General features: G+C 46.2%; 3 protein-coding genes across 10 annotated transcripts in view; all 3 read left to right on the top strand.

Annotated features, from left to right (window-relative positions):
• LOC134815899 (cilia- and flagella-associated protein 53-like) overlaps window positions 1-18,393 on the top strand; it is an 889,273-nt gene that overhangs the window by 407,572 nt on the left and 463,308 nt on the right. The gene's annotated exons all lie outside the window — the stretch shown is intronic.
• Window positions 1-18,393, top strand: part of LOC134815896 (probable ubiquitin carboxyl-terminal hydrolase MINDY-4) — a 623,521-nt gene that overhangs the window by 413,301 nt on the left and 191,827 nt on the right. The gene's annotated exons all lie outside the window — the stretch shown is intronic.
• LOC134815889 (cGMP-specific 3',5'-cyclic phosphodiesterase-like) overlaps window positions 1-18,393 on the top strand; it is a 75,899-nt gene that overhangs the window by 4,357 nt on the left and 53,149 nt on the right. For 2 of the 8 annotated variants that reach the window (XM_063824489.1, XM_063824484.1), the window contains exon 1: window positions 17,476-17,524. The exons of the other annotated variants lie outside the window; for them this stretch is intronic. The gene's annotated coding sequence lies outside the window, so the exon portion shown is untranslated. Of the gene's footprint in view, window positions 1-17,475; window positions 17,525-18,393 lie in introns of those variants that run through there. 8 annotated transcript variants of the gene reach the window in all.

Below are 18,393 nucleotides of genomic sequence, written 5' to 3'. Positions count from 1 at the left end.
CATGTCACTTGGAGGTGTCACAGTGTTTGGAATGAGTAAAGTAAGCAGACCCCTCATTTCCTCCCAACATGTCACTTGGTGGTGTCACAGTGTTTGGAATGAGTAAAGTAAGCAGACCCCTCATTTCCTCCCAACATGTCACTTGGAGGTGTCACAGTGTTTGGAATGAGTAAAGTAAGCAGACCCCTCATTTCCTCCCAACATGTCACTTGGTGGTGTCACAGTGTTTGGAATGAGTAAAGTAAGCAGACCCCTCATTTCCTCCCAACATGTCACTTGGAGGTGTCACAGTGTTTGGAATGAGTAAAGCAAGCAGACCCCTCATTTCCTCCCAACATGTCACTTGGAGGTGTCACAGTGTTTGGAATGAGTAAAGCAAGCAAACCCCTAATTTCCTCCCAACATGTCACTTGGAGGTGTCACAGTGTTTGGAATGAGTAAAGTAAGCAGACCCCTCATTTCCTCCCAACATGTCACTTGGAGGTGTCACAGTGTTTGGAATGAGTAAAGCAAGCAGACCCCTCATTTCCTCCCAACATGTCACTTGGTGGTGTCACAGTGTTTGGAATGAGTAAAGCAAGCAGACCCCTCATTTCCTCCCAACATGTCACTTGGAGGTGTCACAGTGTTTGGAATGAGTAAAGCAAGCAAACCCCTCATTTCCTCCCAACATGTCACTTGGAGGTGTCACAGTGTTTGGAATGAGTAAAGCAAGCAGACCCCTCATTTCCGAACAGATGCTGGTTGACATGTTTCATTAGCTCTATTAGTACTATTACTAGTATACTACACCATTAGCACTATTAGTTGTCATCTGAAGAGTAATATCATTTACTCAGCGTGCTACTCTGATCCTTCTCTTCTGCTTGAATATACAACCAGTACACAGTACTAGCCAGTATTTGCTCCTACCACTCCTTTTATTATGCGGCCCGGGTTTTTATTTTATCGTTTCTGTAGTTGGCATAAGTAGTACATACTGTGCCAATACTAAATAAGTAGTTTAGCTGCATTAACCTATCATCCCATAGAGCTACATGCTCTTCAACAATACTCGTAGCTAACATTGACTCCTAACATTGACTCCTAACATTGACTCCTAACATTGACTCCTAAAATTGACTCCTAACATTGACTCCTAACATTGACTCCTAACATTGACTCCTAACATTGACTCCTAACATTGACTCCTAACATTGACTCCTAACATTGACTCCTAACATTGACTCCTAACATTGACTCCTAACATTGACTCCTAACATTGACTCCTAACATTGACTCCTAACATTGACTCCTAAAATTGACTCCTAAAATTGACTCCTAACATTGACTCCTAACATTGACTCCTAACATTGACTCCTAACATTGACTCCTAACATTGACTCCTAACATTGACTCCTAACATTGACTCCTAACATTGACTCCTAACATTGACTCCTAACATTGACTCCTAACATTGACTCCTAACATTGACTCCTAACATTGACTCCTAACATTGACTCCTAACATTGACTCCTAACATTGACTCCTAACATTGACTCCTAACATTGACTCCTAACATTGACTCCTAACATTGACTCCTAACATTGAATGTCAGTTAGATACTGCGTGATAATTATTATTGCGTGTGGAAATATTATTATTGCCGCTATTAGTTAGCGGCAATAATATAGTATATATTATATAGTTCAATACCCAAATTAGCCTGTCGACACCGAGCAGCCTTTATATCCTCAATATCTTAGATATATATTATATATAATATATAAGAGAAGTGTATTATAAATATACACTTCTCTATACAGGTTCTATAAACACCTCACTATCCAGCCTTATCAATTAGGATGCCTGGTATTGGCACAGTATGTACCTGAGAACCTGTCCGTGCCTGGTATTGGCACAGTATGTACCTGAGAACCTGTCCGTGCCTGGTATTGGCACAGTCTGTACCTGAGAACCTGTCCGTGCCTGGTATTGGCACAGTATGTACCTGAGAACCTGTCCGTGCCTGGTATTGGCACAGTCTGTACCTGAGAACCTGTCCGTGCCTGGTATTGGCACAGTATGTACCTGAGAACCTGTCCGTGCCTGGTATTGGCACAGTATGTACCTGAGAACCTGTCCGTGCCTGGTATTGGCACAGTCTGTACCTGAGAACCTGTCCGTGCCTGGTATTGGCACAGTCTGTACCTGAGAACCTGTCCGTGCCTGGTATTGACACAGTATGTACCTGAGAACCTGTCCGTGCCTGGTATTGGCACAGTATGTACCTGAGAACCTGTCCGTGCCTGGTATTGGCACAGTATGTACCTGAGAACCTGTCCGTGCCTGGTATTGGCACAGTCTGTACCTGAGAACCTGTCCGTGCCTGGTATTGGCACAGTCTGTACCTGAGAACCTGTCCGTGCCTGGTATTGGCACAGTCTGTACCTGAGAACCTGTCCGTGCCTGGTATTGGCACAGTCTGTACCTGAGAACCTGTCCGTGCCTGGTATTGGCACAGTATGTACCTGAGAACCTGTCCGTGCCTGGTATTGGCACAGTATGTACCTGAGAACCTGTCCGTGCCTGGTATTGGCACAGTCTGTACCTGAGAACCTGTCCGTGCCTGGTATTGGCACAGTCTGTACCTGAGAACCTGTCCGTGCCTGGTATTGGCACAGTCTGTACCTGAGAACCTGTCCGTGCCTGGTATTGGCACAGTCTGTACCTGAGAACCTGTCCGTGCCTGGTATTGGCACAGTATGTACCTGAGAACCTGTCCGTGCCTGGTATTGGCACAGTCTGTACCTGAGAACCTGTCCGTGCCTGGTATTGGCACAGTATGTACCTGAGAACCTGTCCGTGCCTGGTATTGGCACAGTCTGTACCTGAGAACCTGTCCGTGCCTGGTATTGGCACAGTCTGTACCTGAGAACCTGTCCGTGCCTGGTATTGGCACAGTATGTACCTGAGAACCTGTCCGTGCCTGGTATTGGCACAGTCTGTACCTGAGAACCTGTCCGTGCCTGGTATTGGCACAGTATGTACCTGAGAACCTGTCCGTGCCTGGTATTGGCACAGTCTGTACCTGAGAACCTGTCCGTGCCTGGTATTGGCACAGTCTGTACCTGAGAACCTGTCCGTGCCTGGTATTGGCACAGTATGTACCTGAGAACCTGTCCGTGCCTGGTATTGGCACAGTATGTACCTGAGAACCTGTCCGTGCCTGGTATTGGCACAGTATGTACCTGAGAACCTGTCCGTGCCTGGTATTGGCACAGTATGTACCTGAGAACCTGTCCGTGCCTGGTATTGGCACAGTCTGTACCTGAGAACCTGTCCGTGCCTGGTATTGGCACAGTCTGTACCTGAGAACCTGTCCGTGCCTGGTATTGGCACAGTATGTACCTGAGAACCTGTCCGTGCCTGGTATTGGCACAGTATGTACCTGAGAACCTGTCCGTGCCTGGTATTGGCACAGTCTGTACCTGAGAACCTGTCCGTGCCTGGTATTGGCACAGTCTGTACCTGAGAACCTGTCCGTGCCTGGTATTGGCACAGTCTGTACCTGAGAACCTGTCCGTGCCTGGTATTGGCACAGTATGTACCTGAGAACCTGTCCGTGCCTGGTATTGGCACAGTCTGTACCTGAGAACCTGTCCGTGCCTGGTATTGGCACAGTATGTACCTGAGAACCTGTCCGTGCCTGGTATTGGCACAGTATGTACCTGAGAACCTGTCCGTGCCTGGTATTGGCACAGTATGTACCTGAGAACCTGTCCGTGCCTGGTATTGGCACAGTCTGTACCTGAGAACCTGTCCGTGCCTGGTATTGGCACAGTATGTACCTGAGAACCTGTCCGTGCCTGGTATTGGCACAGTATGTACCTGAGAACCTGTCCGTGCCTGGTATTGGCACAGTCTGTACCTGAGAACCTGTCCGTACCTGGTATTGGCACAGTATGTACCTGAGAACCTGTCCGCTCCTGGTATTGGCACAGTCTGTACCTGAGAACCTGTCCGTGCCTGGTATTGGCACAGTATGTACCTGAGAACCTGTCCGTGCCTGGTATTGGCACAGTCTGTACCTGAGAACCTGTCCGTGCCTGGTATTGGCACAGTATGTACCTGAGAACCTATCCGTGCCTGGTATTGGCACAGTATGTACCTGAGAACCTATCCGTGCCTGGTATTGGCACAGTATGTACCTGAGAACCTATCCGTGCCTGGTATTGGCACAGTATGTACCTGAGAACCTTTCCGTGCCTGGTATTGGCACAGTCTGTACCTGAGAACCTGTTCGTACCTGGTATTGGCACAGGCTGTACCTGAGAACCTGTCCGTGCCTGGTATTGGCACAGGCTGTACCTGAGAACCTGTCCGTACCTGGTATTGGCACAGTATGTACCTGAGAACCTGTCCGTGCCTGGTATTGGCACAGTCTGTACCTGAGAACCTGTCCGTACCTGGTATTGGCACAGTATGTACCTGAGAACCTGTCCGTGCCTGGTATTGGCACAGTCTGTACCTGAGAACCTGCCCGTGCCTGGTATTGGCACAGTCTGTACCTGAGAACCTGTCCGTGCGTGGTATTGGCACAGTATGTACCTGAGAACCTGTCCGTGCCTGGTATTGGTAAAGTATGTACCTGAGAACCTGTCCGTGCCTGGTATTGGCACAGTATGTACCTGAGAACCTGCCCGTGCCTGGTATTGGCACAGTCTGTACCTGAGAACCTGTCCGTGCGTGGTATTGGCACAGTATGTACCTGAGAACCTGTCCGTGCCTGGTATTGGTAAAGTATGTACCTGAGAACCTGTCCGTACCTGGTATTGGCACAGTATGTACTATGTACCTGAGAACCTGTCCGTGCCTGGTATTGGCACAGTCTGTACCTGAGAACCTGTCCGTACCTGGTATTGGCACAGTATGTACCTGAGAACCTGTCTGTGCCTGGTATTGGCACAGTCTGTACCTGAGAACCTGTCCGTGCCTGGTATTGGCACAGTATGTACCTGAGAACCTGTCCGTGCCTGGTATTGGCACAGTCTGTACCTGAGAACCTGTCCGTGCCTGGTATTGGCACAGTATGTACTATGTACCTGAGAACCTGTCCGTGCCTGGTATTGGCACAGTCTGTACCTGAGAACCTGTCCGTGCCTGGTATTGGCACAGTATGTACCTGAGAACCTGTCCGTGCCTGGTATTGGCACAGTATGTACCTGAGAACCTGTCCGTACCTGGTATTGGCACAGTATGTACCTGAGAACCTGTCCGTGCCTGGTATTGGCACAGTATGTACCTGAGAACCTGTCCGTGCCTGGTATTGGCACAGTCTGTACCTGAGAACCTGTCCGTGCCTGGTATTGGCACAGTCTGTACCTGAGAACCTGTCCGTGCCTGGTATTGGCACAGTCTGTACCTGAGAACCTGTCCGTGCCTGGTATTGGCACAGTCTGTACCTGAGAACCTTTCCGTGCCTGGTATTGGCACAGTCTGTACCTGAGAACCTGTCCGTGCCTGGTATTGGCACAGTATGTACCTGAGAACCTGTCTGTGCCTGGTATTGGCACAGTCTGTACCTGAGAACCTGTCCGTGCCTGGTATTGGCACAGTATGTACCTGAGAACCTGTCCGTGCCTGGTATTGGCACAGTCTGTACCTGAGAACCTGTCCGTGCCTGGTATTGGCACAGTATGTACCTGAGAACCTGTCCGTGCCTGGTATTGGCACAGTCTGTACCTGAGAACCTGTCCGTGCCTGGTATTGGCACAGTATGTACCTGAGAACCTGTCCGTGCCTGGTATTGGCACAGTCTGTACCTGAGAACCTGTCCGTGCCTGGTATTGGCACAGTCTGTACCTGAGAACCTGTCCGTGCCTGGTATTGGCACAGTATGTACCTGAGAACCTGTCCGTGCCTGGTATTGGCACAGTATGTACCTGAGAACCTGTCCGTGCCTGGTATTGGCACAGTATGTACCTGAGAACCTGTCCGTGCCTGGTATTGGCACAGTATGTACCTGAGAACCTGTCCGTGCCTGGTATTGGCACAGTCTGTACCTGAGAACCTGTCCGTGCCTGGTATTGGCACAGTCTGTACCTGAGAACCTGTCCGTGCCTGGTATTGGCACAGTCTGTACCTGAGAACCTGTCCGTGCCTGGTATTGGCACAGTCTGTACCTGAGAACCTGTCCGTGCCTGGTATTGGCACAGTATGTACCTGAGAACCTGTCCGTGCCTGGTATTGGCACAGTATGTACCTGAGAACCTGTCCGTGCCTGGTATTGGCACAGTCTGTACCTGAGAACCTGTCCGTGCCTGGTATTGGCACAGTATGTACCTGAGAACCTGTCCGTGCCTGGTATTGGCACAGTCTGTACCTGAGAACCTGTCCGTGCCTGGTATTGGCACAGTATGTACCTGAGAACCTGTCCGTGCCTGGTATTGGCACAGTCTGTACCTGAGAACCTGTCCGTGCCTGGTATTGGCACAGTATGTACCTGAGAACCTGTCCGTGCCTGGTATTGGCACAGTCTGTACCTGAGAACCTGTCCGTGCCTGGTATTGGCACAGTATGTACCTGAGAACCTGTCCGTGCCTGGTATTGGCACAGTCTGTACCTGAGAACCTGTCCGTGCCTGGTATTGGCACAGTCTGTACCTGAGAACCTGTCCGTGCCTGGTATTGGCACAGTATGTACCTGAGAACCTGTCCGTGCCTGGTATTGGCACAGTATGTACCTGAGAACCTGTCCGTGCCTGGTATTGGCACAGTATGTACCTGAGAACCTGTCCGTGCCTGGTATTGGCACAGTATGTACCTGAGAACCTGTCCGTGCCTGGTATTGGCACAGTCTGTACCTGAGAACCTGTCCGTGCCTGGTATTGGCACAGTCTGTACCTGAGAACCTGTCCGTGCCTGGTATTGGCACAGTCTGTACCTGAGAACCTGTCCGTGCCTGGTATTGGCACAGTCTGTACCTGAGAACCTGTCCGTGCCTGGTATTGGCACAGTATGTACCTGAGAACCTGTCCGTGCCTGGTATTGGCACAGTATGTACCTGAGAACCTGTCCGTGCCTGGTATTGGCACAGTCTGTACCTGAGAACCTGTCCGTGCCTGGTATTGGCACAGTCTGTACCTGAGAACCTGTCCGTGCCTGGTATTGGCACAGTCTGTACCTGAGAACCTGTCCGTGCCTGGTATTGGCACAGTATGTACCTGAGAACCTGTCCGTGCCTGGTATTGGCACAGTCTGTACCTGAGAACCTGTCCGTGCCTGGTATTGGCACAGTATGTACCTGAGAACCTGTCCGTGCCTGGTATTGGCACAGTATGTACCTGAGAACCTGTCCGTGCCTGGTATTGGCACAGTATGTACCTGAGAACCTGTCCGTGCCTGGTATTGGCACAGTATGTACCTGAGAACCTGTCCGTGCCTGGTATTGGCACAGTCTGTACCTGAGAACCTGTCCGTGCCTGGTATTGGCACAGTCTGTACCTGAGAACCTGTCCGTGCCTGGTATTGGCACAGTCTGTACCTGAGAACCTGTCCGTGCCTGGTATTGGCACAGTATGTACCTGAGAACCTGTCCGTGCCTGGTATTGGCACAGTATGTACCTGAGAACCTGTCCGTGCCTGGTATTGGCACAGTATGTACCTGAGAACCTGTCCGTGCCTGGTATTGGCACAGTCTGTACCTGAGAACCTGTCCGTGCCTGGTATTGGCACAGTATGTACCTGAGAACCTGTCCGTGCCTGGTATTGGCACAGTATGTACCTGAGAACCTGTCCGTGCCTGGTATTGGCACAGTATGTACCTGAGAACCTGTCCGTGCCTGGTATTGGCACAGTCTGTACCTGAGAACCTGTCCGTGCCTGGTATTGGCACAGTATGTACCTGAGAACCTGTCCGTGCCTGGTATTGGCACAGTATGTACCTGAGAACCTGTCCGTGCCTGGTATTGGCACAGTCTGTACCTGAGAACCTGTCCGTACCTGGTATTGGCACAGTATGTACCTGAGAACCTGTCCGTGCCTGGTATTGGCACAGTCTGTACCTGAGAACCTGTCCGTGCCTGGTATTGGCACAGTATGTACCTGAGAACCTGTCCGTGCCTGGTATTGGCACAGTCTGTACCTGAGAACCTGTCCGTGCCTGGTATTGGCACAGTATGTACCTGAGAACCTATCCGTGCCTGGTATTGGCACAGTATGTACCTGAGAACCTATCCGTGCCTGGTATTGGCACAGTATGTACCTGAGAACCTATCCGTGCCTGGTATTGGCACAGTATGTACCTGAGAACCTTTCCGTGCCTGGTATTGGCACAGTCTGTACCTGAGAACCTGTTCGTACCTGGTATTGGCACAGGCTGTACCTGAGAACCTGTCCGTGCCTGGTATTGGCACAGGCTGTACCTGAGAACCTGTCCGTACCTGGTATTGGCACAGTATGTACCTGAGAACCTGTCCGTGCCTGGTATTGGCACAGTCTGTACCTGAGAACCTGTCCGTACCTGGTATTGGCACAGTATGTACCTGAGAACCTGTCCGTGCCTGGTATTGGCACAGTCTGTACCTGAGAACCTGCCCGTGCCTGGTATTGGCACAGTCTGTACCTGAGAACCTGTCCGTGCCTGGTATTGGTAAAGTATGTACCTGAGAACCTGTCCGTGCCTGGTATTGGTAAAGTATGTACCTGAGAACCTGTCCGTGCCTGGTATTGGCACAGTATGTACCTGAGAACCTGCCCGTGCCTGGTATTGGCACAGTCTGTACCTGAGAACCTGTCCGTGCCTGGTATTGGCACAGTATGTACCTGAGAACCTGTCCGTGCCTGGTATTGGCACAGTCTGTACTATGTACCTGAGAACCTGTCCGTGCCTGGTATTGGCACAGTATGTACTATGTACCTGAGAACCTGTCCGTGCCTGGTATTGGCACAGTATGTACTATGTACCTGAGAACCTGTCCGTGCCTGGTATTGGCACAGTCTGTACCTGAGAACCTGTCCGTACCTGGTATTGGCACAGTATGTACCTGAGAACCTGTCCGTGCCTGGTATTGGCACAGTCTGTACCTGAGAACCTGTCCGTGCCTGGTATTGGCACAGTATGTACCTGAGAACCTGCCCGTGCCTGGTATTGGCACAGTATGTACTATGTACCTGAGAACCTGTCCGTGCCTGGTATTGGCACAGTATGTACTTGTACCTGAGAACCTGTCCGTGCCTGGTATTGGCACAGTCTGTACCTGAGAACCTGTCCGTACCTGGTATTGGCACAGTATGTACCTGAGAACCTGTCCGTGCCTGGTATTGGCACAGTCTGTACCTGAGAACCTGTCCGTGCCTGGTATTGGCACAGTGTCTATGTACCTGAGAACCTGTCCGTGCCTGGTATTGGCACAGTCTGTACCTGAGAACCTGTCCGTGCCTGGTATTGGCACAGTATGTACCTGAGAACCTGTCCGTGCCTGGTATTGGCACAGTATGTACCTGAGAACCTGTCCGTACCTGGTATTGGCACAGTATGTACCTGAGAACCTGTCCGTGCCTGGTATTGGCACAGTATGTACCTGAGAACCTGTCCGTGCCTGGTATTGGCACAGTCTGTACCTGAGAACCTGTCCGTGCCTGGTATTGGCACAGTATGTACCTGAGAACCTGTCCGTGCCTGGTATTGGCACAGTCTGTACCTGAGAACCTGTCCGTGCCTGGTATTGGCACAGTCTGTACCTGAGAACCTGTCCGTGCCTGGTATTGGCACAGTATGTACCTGAGAACCTGTCCGTGCCTGGTATTGGCACAGTATGTACCTGAGAACCTGTCCGTGCCTGGTATTGGCACAGTATGTACCTGAGAACCTGTCCGTGCCTGGTATTGGCACAGTATGTACCTGAGAACCTGTCCGTGCCTGGTATTGGCACAGTCTGTACCTGAGAACCTGTCCGTGCCTGGTATTGGCACAGTCTGTACCTGAGAACCTGTCCGTGCCTGGTATTGGCACAGTCTGTACCTGAGAACCTGTCCGTGCCTGGTATTGGCACAGTATGTACCTGAGAACCTGTCCGTGCCTGGTATTGGCACAGTATGTACCTGAGAACCTGTCCGTGCCTGGTATTGGCACAGTCTGTACCTGAGAACCTGTCCGTGCCTGGTATTGGCACAGTATGTACCTGAGAACCTGTCCGTGCCTGGTATTGGCACAGTATGTACCTGAGAACCTGTCCGTGCCTGGTATTGGCACAGTCTGTACCTGAGAACCTGTCCGTGCCTGGTATTGGCACAGTATGTACCTGAGAACCTGTCCGTGCCTGGTATTGGCAGATGATCCGTTCAATCACAGGGACACTGATCATCTGGAATTGGTAATTGGAGTTTATCCTTTGTTCCTCCTTCTCTCCTCCTTTGTTCCAGCGGGCTCATTATGATTAAGTATTAGCGACTAAGTCACGTAAGTAAGACTGGTCGACCAATCTCCGGTTGCTGTGTAGTCGGTCTCAGTAATAGGACTCATTAGTAATTTCTTACTTTCTTCTAATCTGTCTGACACAAGACATGTTCCTACCCACGTGGTTCCCTTATAAGGACATGTTCCTACCCACTGCTAACTACTCACCTCCTCATTATGTACTTATATGTAAAACTACCTTACCTACCTTAATACGGGGAAATCAGTTCAAAACTTGTCAAGAAATATACATTTCCGGTCGCGTCTAAAATATGTGCGAGTTTATTTATGTCGAAAACAGTTGCCATGGTGATCGCTGCTTGGCTTGCAGTCAAGTCTTTTGCTTTTTTATTTCGACTCGTGACTCTATAAGAGTATAAGGCTCAATATGTTGGTATATAATATTATGATGTTTCGATAATAGGATTAGGCTGTAAACACAAAGGAGAATTACAAACGAGACGTTTTGCGTAGTTCGCTCATATCTCTCTGAAGTAGATTATCTAGTAAGTAACTACCTGATAACACTCACTTGTCGTTTCCAATTTTAAACATTTTAAAAGTTTGAAGTTATTAAAAGTCCCGAAATTCTCTCCTTGTGCACTTCTTCCCGTATAAAGTGGAAAGTTTTTAAACTAGGTTCTTGTAGTCACCTGAAATGGTGTTTTGAGGATTTGGAAGCAATCTGAAATGCTCTGTAGAGGCTTGCCATACTTGGCACCACACTGACCTAAGAGACCTGTCAGACAAAGCTACCTGCTCACTACTACCCCCGCTGCAAAGTTTCCTGCCTTCTGCTATTTAGAGTTGCAAAGTTAGTAGTTACCTTCCATTTCATTACTCCTCCTCCTCCCCTCCTCCTCCTCCCTCCTCCCTCCTCCTCCTCCTCCTCCTCCTCCTCCTCCTCCTCCTCCCCCTCCTCCTCCCCCTCCTCCTCCTCCTCCTCCTCCTCCTCCTCCTCCGCCTCCTCTACCCCCTCCTCCTCCTCCTCCTCCTCCTCTTCCCCCTCCTCCTCCTCCTCCTCTTCCCCCTCCTCCTCCTCCTCCTCCTCCCCCCCCCTCCTCCTCCTCCTCCTCCTCTCTTCCCCCTCCTCCTCCTCCCCTCCTCCTCCTCCTCCTCCTCCTCCTCCTCCTCCTCCTCCTCCTCCTCCTCCTCCTCCTCCTCCTCCTCCTCTCCTCTCCTCCTCCTCCTCCTCCTCCTCCTCCCTCCTCCTCCTCCCTCCTCCTCCTCCTCCTCCTCCTCCTCCTGGTAGTTTACCTGGTAGTTTACCTGGTAGTTTACCTGGTAGTTTACCTGGTAGTTTACCTGGTAGTTTACCTGGTAGTTTACCTGGTAGTTTACCTGGTAGTTTACCTGGTAGTTTACCTGGTAGTTTACCTGGTAGTTTACCTGGTAGTTTACCTGGTAGTTTACCTGGTAGTTTACCTGGTAGTTTACCTGGTAGTTTACCTGGTAGTTTACCTGGTAGTTTACCTGGTAGTTTACCTGGTAGTTTACCTGGTAGTTTACCTGGTAGTTTACCTGGTAGTTTACCTGGTAGTTTACCTGGTAGTTTACCTGGTAATTACCCCTGATAACCACTACCTCACTCTGTGTTGGTGTGATAACGATTACTCCTAGTTTAGTATATCATATATATATATTATATATAGTTACTCAGTTAACATCCTCTCACTAATAAATATAACCTACTATATAACCTACTAAACACCACTTTATTAGTTCCTGCTCACTTTAGTCACTCGTCTTACACTCAACAAGTGTAAACAACAAGGTATCTGGTAGTTTACAGCTTTCTTCTGCACTTCTATGTAGTACACAGTTGGAAGACGTTCAGAAAAAAGCACTTAACATATTAGTGTACTAAGGTAGAGGTGCTACCTTAGTACTGACTTAGCTAATTAGCCGATCTCACGAGACTAATAACTATCCTTGCTTTGCAGTAGTAGTAGTAGAGTGTACACTGTGTGTAGTATTAGTGGTCAGCTTAGCATGAGTTGCACTGTATACATTGTACATGAGTATATAATATTTAGTATTGTTATGTGTGCCATTAGTGGCTACAGGTTAGTGTACTCCTTTACATTAGGCAGCTGTGACGTGTAGTGTACCAGTCACGTGTAGTGTACCAGTCTCCAGAGTAACTCTTGTTGGAGTACACTCTAACTACTCTTATACAAGAGGGGGGGGGGGGCACTAGAGGGGGCGGGGGGGGGGGGGGGGGGGTGCACTAGAATTCAGGACGTGCTGCACCGTGTAACAGTCACAAGATGCAACCGGTCGCACTACTTGGTGCACTACTTGGTGCACTACTTGGTGCACTACTTGGTGCACTACTTGGTGCACTACTTTGTGCACTACTGGTGCACTACTTAGTGCACTAGTTGGTGCACTACTTTGTGCACTACTTGGTACACTACTTGGTGCACTACTTGGTGCACTACTTGGTGCACTACTTGGTGCACTACTTGGTGCACTACTTGGTGCACTACTTGGTGCACTACTTGGTGCACTACTTGGTGCACTACTTGGTGCACTACTTGGTGCACTACTTGGTGCACTACTTGGTGCACTACTTGGTGCACTAGTTGGTGCACTAGTTGGTGCACTACTTGGTGCACTACTTGGTGCACTAGTTGGTGCACTACTTGGTGCACTACTTGGTGCACTACTTGGTGCACTACTTGGTGCACTACTTGGTGCACTACTTGGTGCACTACTTGGTGCACTACTTGGTGCACTACTTGGTGCACTACTTGGTGCACTAGTTGGCACTAGTTGGTACACTAGTTGTGGCCACTAGTTGGTGCCACTAGTTGGTGCACTAGTTGGTGCACTAGTTGGTGTGCATAGTTGGTGCACCTACTTGGTGCATACCTTGGTGCACTAGTTGGAGCACTACTTGGTGCACTAGTTGTGCACTAGTTGGTGTCACTACTTGGTGCACTATTTGGTGCACTACCTTGGTGCACTAGTTGGTGCACTAGTTGGTGCACTACTTGGTGCACTACTTGGTGCACTACTTGGTGCACTACTTGGTGCACTACTTAGTGCACTAGATTGGTGCACTAGTTGGTGCACTATTAGTAATACACTAATTGTGCACTGTTGGTCACTACTTGGTGCATTAATTTTGGCATGCACTACTTGTGCACTCACTTAGTGCAACTACATGGTACAAACTAATGGATGCACTAACTTGGGCACCCTACTTGGTGCACTAAATTAGCACTCAAAATATTTGACACCCTGTCACTATTAGGTGATAAATTGGTGCACTATTGGTTTCACTTCGACACCCCTCATTGGCTAACAGTTACACTCCCTCATTTGCTTCTTCAGCCTCAATAGCTTACTTAAGCTCAATACAATTATACATTCTCTAAGTGTATATACATTACACCTTTTCATCCACCTCCGCTCATCTATTCAACCCTCTGAGATTCCATTCAATTACCGTCTGTTATTTACATTTAAATTAATATTTAACTTACCCTTTTAATTTCTTTTATTACTAATTTAACTACATTGTTATTTCTCTTGTATTACTATCATACATCCTTGTTATTTCCTCATTATTAAATATAACCATTACACCCCTGTTATTCTTTTTATTACTATCCTACTCCTTGTTATTACTCTTTTATTACTATTTACTCCTATGTTATGTTTCTCCTTTATTATTACTATTTCAAATCCTTGTATTATTTCTCTTTTATTACTATTTAACTCCTTGTTATTTCTCTTTTATTACTATCTCTACCTTGTTATTTCTCTTTTGTTACTATCTAACTCCTTGTTATTTCTCTTTTATTACTATCTACTCCGTGTTATTTCTCTTTATTACTAATCTCACTCCTTGTTATTTCTCTTTTATACTATTTACTCCTTGTTATTTCTCATTTTTGTTACTATCTACTCCTTGTTATTTCTCTTTTAATTACTATCTACTCCTTGTTATTTCTCTTTTATTACTATCTACTCCTTGTTATTTCTCTTTTGTTACTATCTACTCCTTGTTATTTCTCTTTTATTACTATCTACTCCGTTGTTATTTCTCTTTTATTACTATCTACTCTTGTTATTTCTCTTTTATTACTATCTACTCCTTGTTATTTCTCTTTTGTTACCTATCTACTCCTTGTTATTTCTATTTTATTACTATCTACTCGTGTTATTTTCTCTTTTATTACTATCTACTCCTTGTTATTTCTCTTTTATTACTATCTACTCCTTGTTTTTCTCATCGTATATACTACTTATTCGTGTTTCTCTTAATTGCTATTACAAGATTGGGCCGACAGCTGGTCTATACCCCGATTAAATAACAACCCCACAAATAGAGGCCATATAATAACCATTACAAACCCCTCAAATAGAGCATATAACATAACAAACCCCTCACATCTCATAGAGGATATAACATTACAAACCCCTCAAATAGAGCATATAACATAACAAACCCTCAAATAGAGCATATAACATTACAAACCCCCTCACATAGAGTATATAACATTACAAACCCTCAAATAGAGCATATAACATTACAAACCCCTCAAATAGAGCATATAACATTACAAACCCCTCAAATAGAGCATATAACATTACAAACCCCTCAAATAGAGCATATAACATTAAAAACCCCTCACATAAAGTATATAACATTATAAACCCCTCAAATAGAGGATATAACATTACAAACCCCTCAAATAGAGTATATAACATTACAAACCATCAAATAGAGTATATAACATTACAAACCCCTCACATAAAGTATATAACATTACAAACCCCTCACATAAAGTATATAACATTACAAACCCCTCACATAAAGTATATAACATTACAAACCCCTCAAATAGAGCATATAACATTACAAACCCCTCAAATAGAGCATATAACATTACAAACCCCTCACATAAAGTATATAACATTACAAACCCCTCAAATAGTGCATATAACATTACAAACCCCTCACATGATAGAGGATATAACATTACAAACCCCTCAAATAGAGTATATAACATTACAAACCCCTCAAATAGAGTATATAACATTACAAACCCCTCACATAGAGGATATAACATTACAAACCCCTCATATAGAGTTTATAACATTACAAACCCCTCACATATATGATATAACATTACAAACCCCTCATATAGAGGATATTATAACATTACAAACCCCTCAAATAGAGGCTGAGACAGAGCTGACGTGCTCAGTAAATGTGACGGATTATTCTCCATCATACTGATGAATAATTCCCATGGTTCCTGGCCTCCGTATTCAATGATAATCATCAAGTAAGACTCTTAACATGGTAGAGTGAGAGGCCGGCTACGCAAGGGTTACTAGTTGTTACTGTGAGGGTTACTAGTTGTTACTGTGAGGGTTACTAGTTGTAACTGTGAGGGGTACTAGTTGTAACTGTGAGGGTTACTAGTTGTTACTGTGAGGGTTACTAGTTGTAACTGTGAGGGTTACTAGTTGTAACTGTGAGGGTTACTAGTTGTAACTGTGAGGGTTACTAGTTGTAACTGTGAGGGTTACTAGTTGTTACTGTGAGGGTTACTAGTTGTAACTGCGAGGGTTACTAGTTGTAACTGTGAGGGTTACTAGTTGTTACTGTGAGGGTTACTAGTTGTAACTGCGAGGGTTACTAGTTGTTACTGTGAGGGTTACTAGTTGTAACTGTGAGGGTTACTAGTTGTAACTGTGAGGGTTACTAGTTGTTACTGTGAGGGTTACTAGTTGTTACTGTGAGGGTTACTAGTTGTAACTGCGAGGGTTACTAGTTGTTACTGTGAGGGTTACTAGTTGTAACTGTGAGGGTTACTAGTTGTAACTGTGAGGGTTACTAGTTGTAACTGTGAGGGTTACTAGTTGTAACTGCGAGGGTTACTAGTTGTTACTGTGAGGGTTACTAGTTGTAACTGTGAGGGTTACTAGTTGTAACTGTGAGGGTTACTAGTTGTAACTGTGAGGGTTACTAGTTGTAACTGTGAGGGTTACTAGTTGTTACTGTGAGGGTTACTAGTTGTAACTGTGAGGGTTACTAGTTGTTACTGTGTCTTCATGTCATGAGAGTCAATAGATCTGGTCATTGAGTAGATACACATGGCTTCTTATTATGTGCGCAGTTGTGAGGGTTTCGCTCTGTCTTGTGTATCGGGCCATACTCTTTAGACAATAAATGTGTCTTATTTCTCAGTTCATTTCTCTGTCAGTTCATTTCTCTTTCAGTTCATTTCTCTGTCAGTTCATTTCTCTGTCAGTTCATTTCGCTGCCAGTTCATTTCTCTGTCAGTTCATTTCTCTGTCAGTTCATTTCTCTGCCAGTTCATTTCTTTGTCAGTTCATTTCTCTTTCAGTTCATTTCTCTGTCAGTTCATTTCTCTGTCAGTACATTTCTCTGCCAGTTCATTTCTTTGTCAGTTCATTTCTCTTTCAGTTCATTTCTCTGTCAGTTCATTTCTCTGTCAGTTCATTTCTCTGTCAGTTCATTTCTCTGTCAGTTCGTTTCTCTGTCAGTTCATTTCTCTGTCAGTGCATTTCTCTGTCAGTTCATTTCTCTGTCAGTTCATTTCTCTGTCAGTTCATTTCTCTGTCAGTTCATTTCTCTGTCAGTTCATTTCTCTGTCAGTTCATTTCTCTGTCAGTTCATTTATTTGTCAGTTCGTTTCTCTGTCAGTTCATTTCTCTGTCAGTTCGTTTCTCTTTCAGTTCATTCATTTTTAAGTTGCAAAGTTACCATGGTAACGAGGGTTGTTACACGCACGTGCGTCGTGCACGTGTAAAGATTGGAGAGCGACATTTTGATCAGTTTTGTGGTAATTACGTTGTGTACAAATTGTTTTACATTCAAATCGGCTGTATCTTCGGTTGGGATGAATCTTTCTGTATGTGATTTATTTTCAAAGAATACTACTAGCTATATAATATTATATTATATATATATCATATATTATATATTATATTATATGCATTATAATATTATAATTGATAATTTGATGTATTATAATGGTAACTTGATGTAGCACTTTAGAGACAATGTGAAAATTGCGAAAAGGCTACAGTAAACCAGGTAACTAAACCCTAACTAACGACTCCCTAGTAACGTACTCCCTAGTAACGTACTCCCTAGTAACGTACTCCCTAGTAACGTACTCCCCAGTAACGTACTCCCTAGTAACGTACTCCCTAGAACGTCTCCCTAGTAACGTACTCCCTCGTAACGTACTCCCTAGTAACGTACTCCCTAGTAACGTACTCCTAGTAACGTACTCCCTAGTAACGTACTCCCTAGTAACGTACTCCCTAGTAACGTACTTAGTTAACTACCCTAGTAACGTACTCACTAGTAAAGATTAACGTACATTTTGACTTTGTGTAAACTCTAGTACAAACGTGTAATCAATCGCTAGTAACCGTGTAACTCCTAGTACGTACTCCCTAGTAAACGTACTCCCTAGTAACGTACTCCCTAGTAACGTACTCCCTAGTAACGTACTTCCCTAGTAAGCATTAGTAACTATCCCTATAACTGTAACTCCCTAGTAAACGTAACTTCCTAGTAACGTATCCCTATAAACGTACTCCCTAGTAACGTACTCCCTAGTAACGTACTCCCTAGTAACGTACTCCCTAGTAACGTACTCCCTAGTAACGTACTCCCTAGTAACGTACTCCCTAGTAACGTACTCCCTAGTAACGTACTTCCTAGTAACGTACTCCCTAGTAACGTACTCCCTAGTAACGTACTCCCTAGTAACGTACTCCCTAGTAACGTACTCCCTAGTAACGTACTCCCTAGTAACGTACTCCCTAGTAACGTACTCCCTAGTAACGTACTCCCTAGTAACGTACTCCCTAGTAACTGACTTACTGACATGCGTGTGTTAACACGTGTCTTGTTGTCATGTTGACACGGTGCAATGTGCCCATTTTAACAGT

Source organism: Bolinopsis microptera, chromosome 5 (assembly GCF_026151205.1).
Source record: "Bolinopsis microptera isolate Bmic1 chromosome 5, MBARI_Bmic_1.0, whole genome shotgun sequence".
Classification (NCBI taxonomy): Eukaryota; Metazoa; Ctenophora; class Tentaculata; order Lobata; family Bolinopsidae; genus Bolinopsis; species Bolinopsis microptera.
The sequence above is the reverse complement of the archived record's forward strand: the minus strand, read 5'-3'. Positions and strand labels throughout refer to the sequence as shown.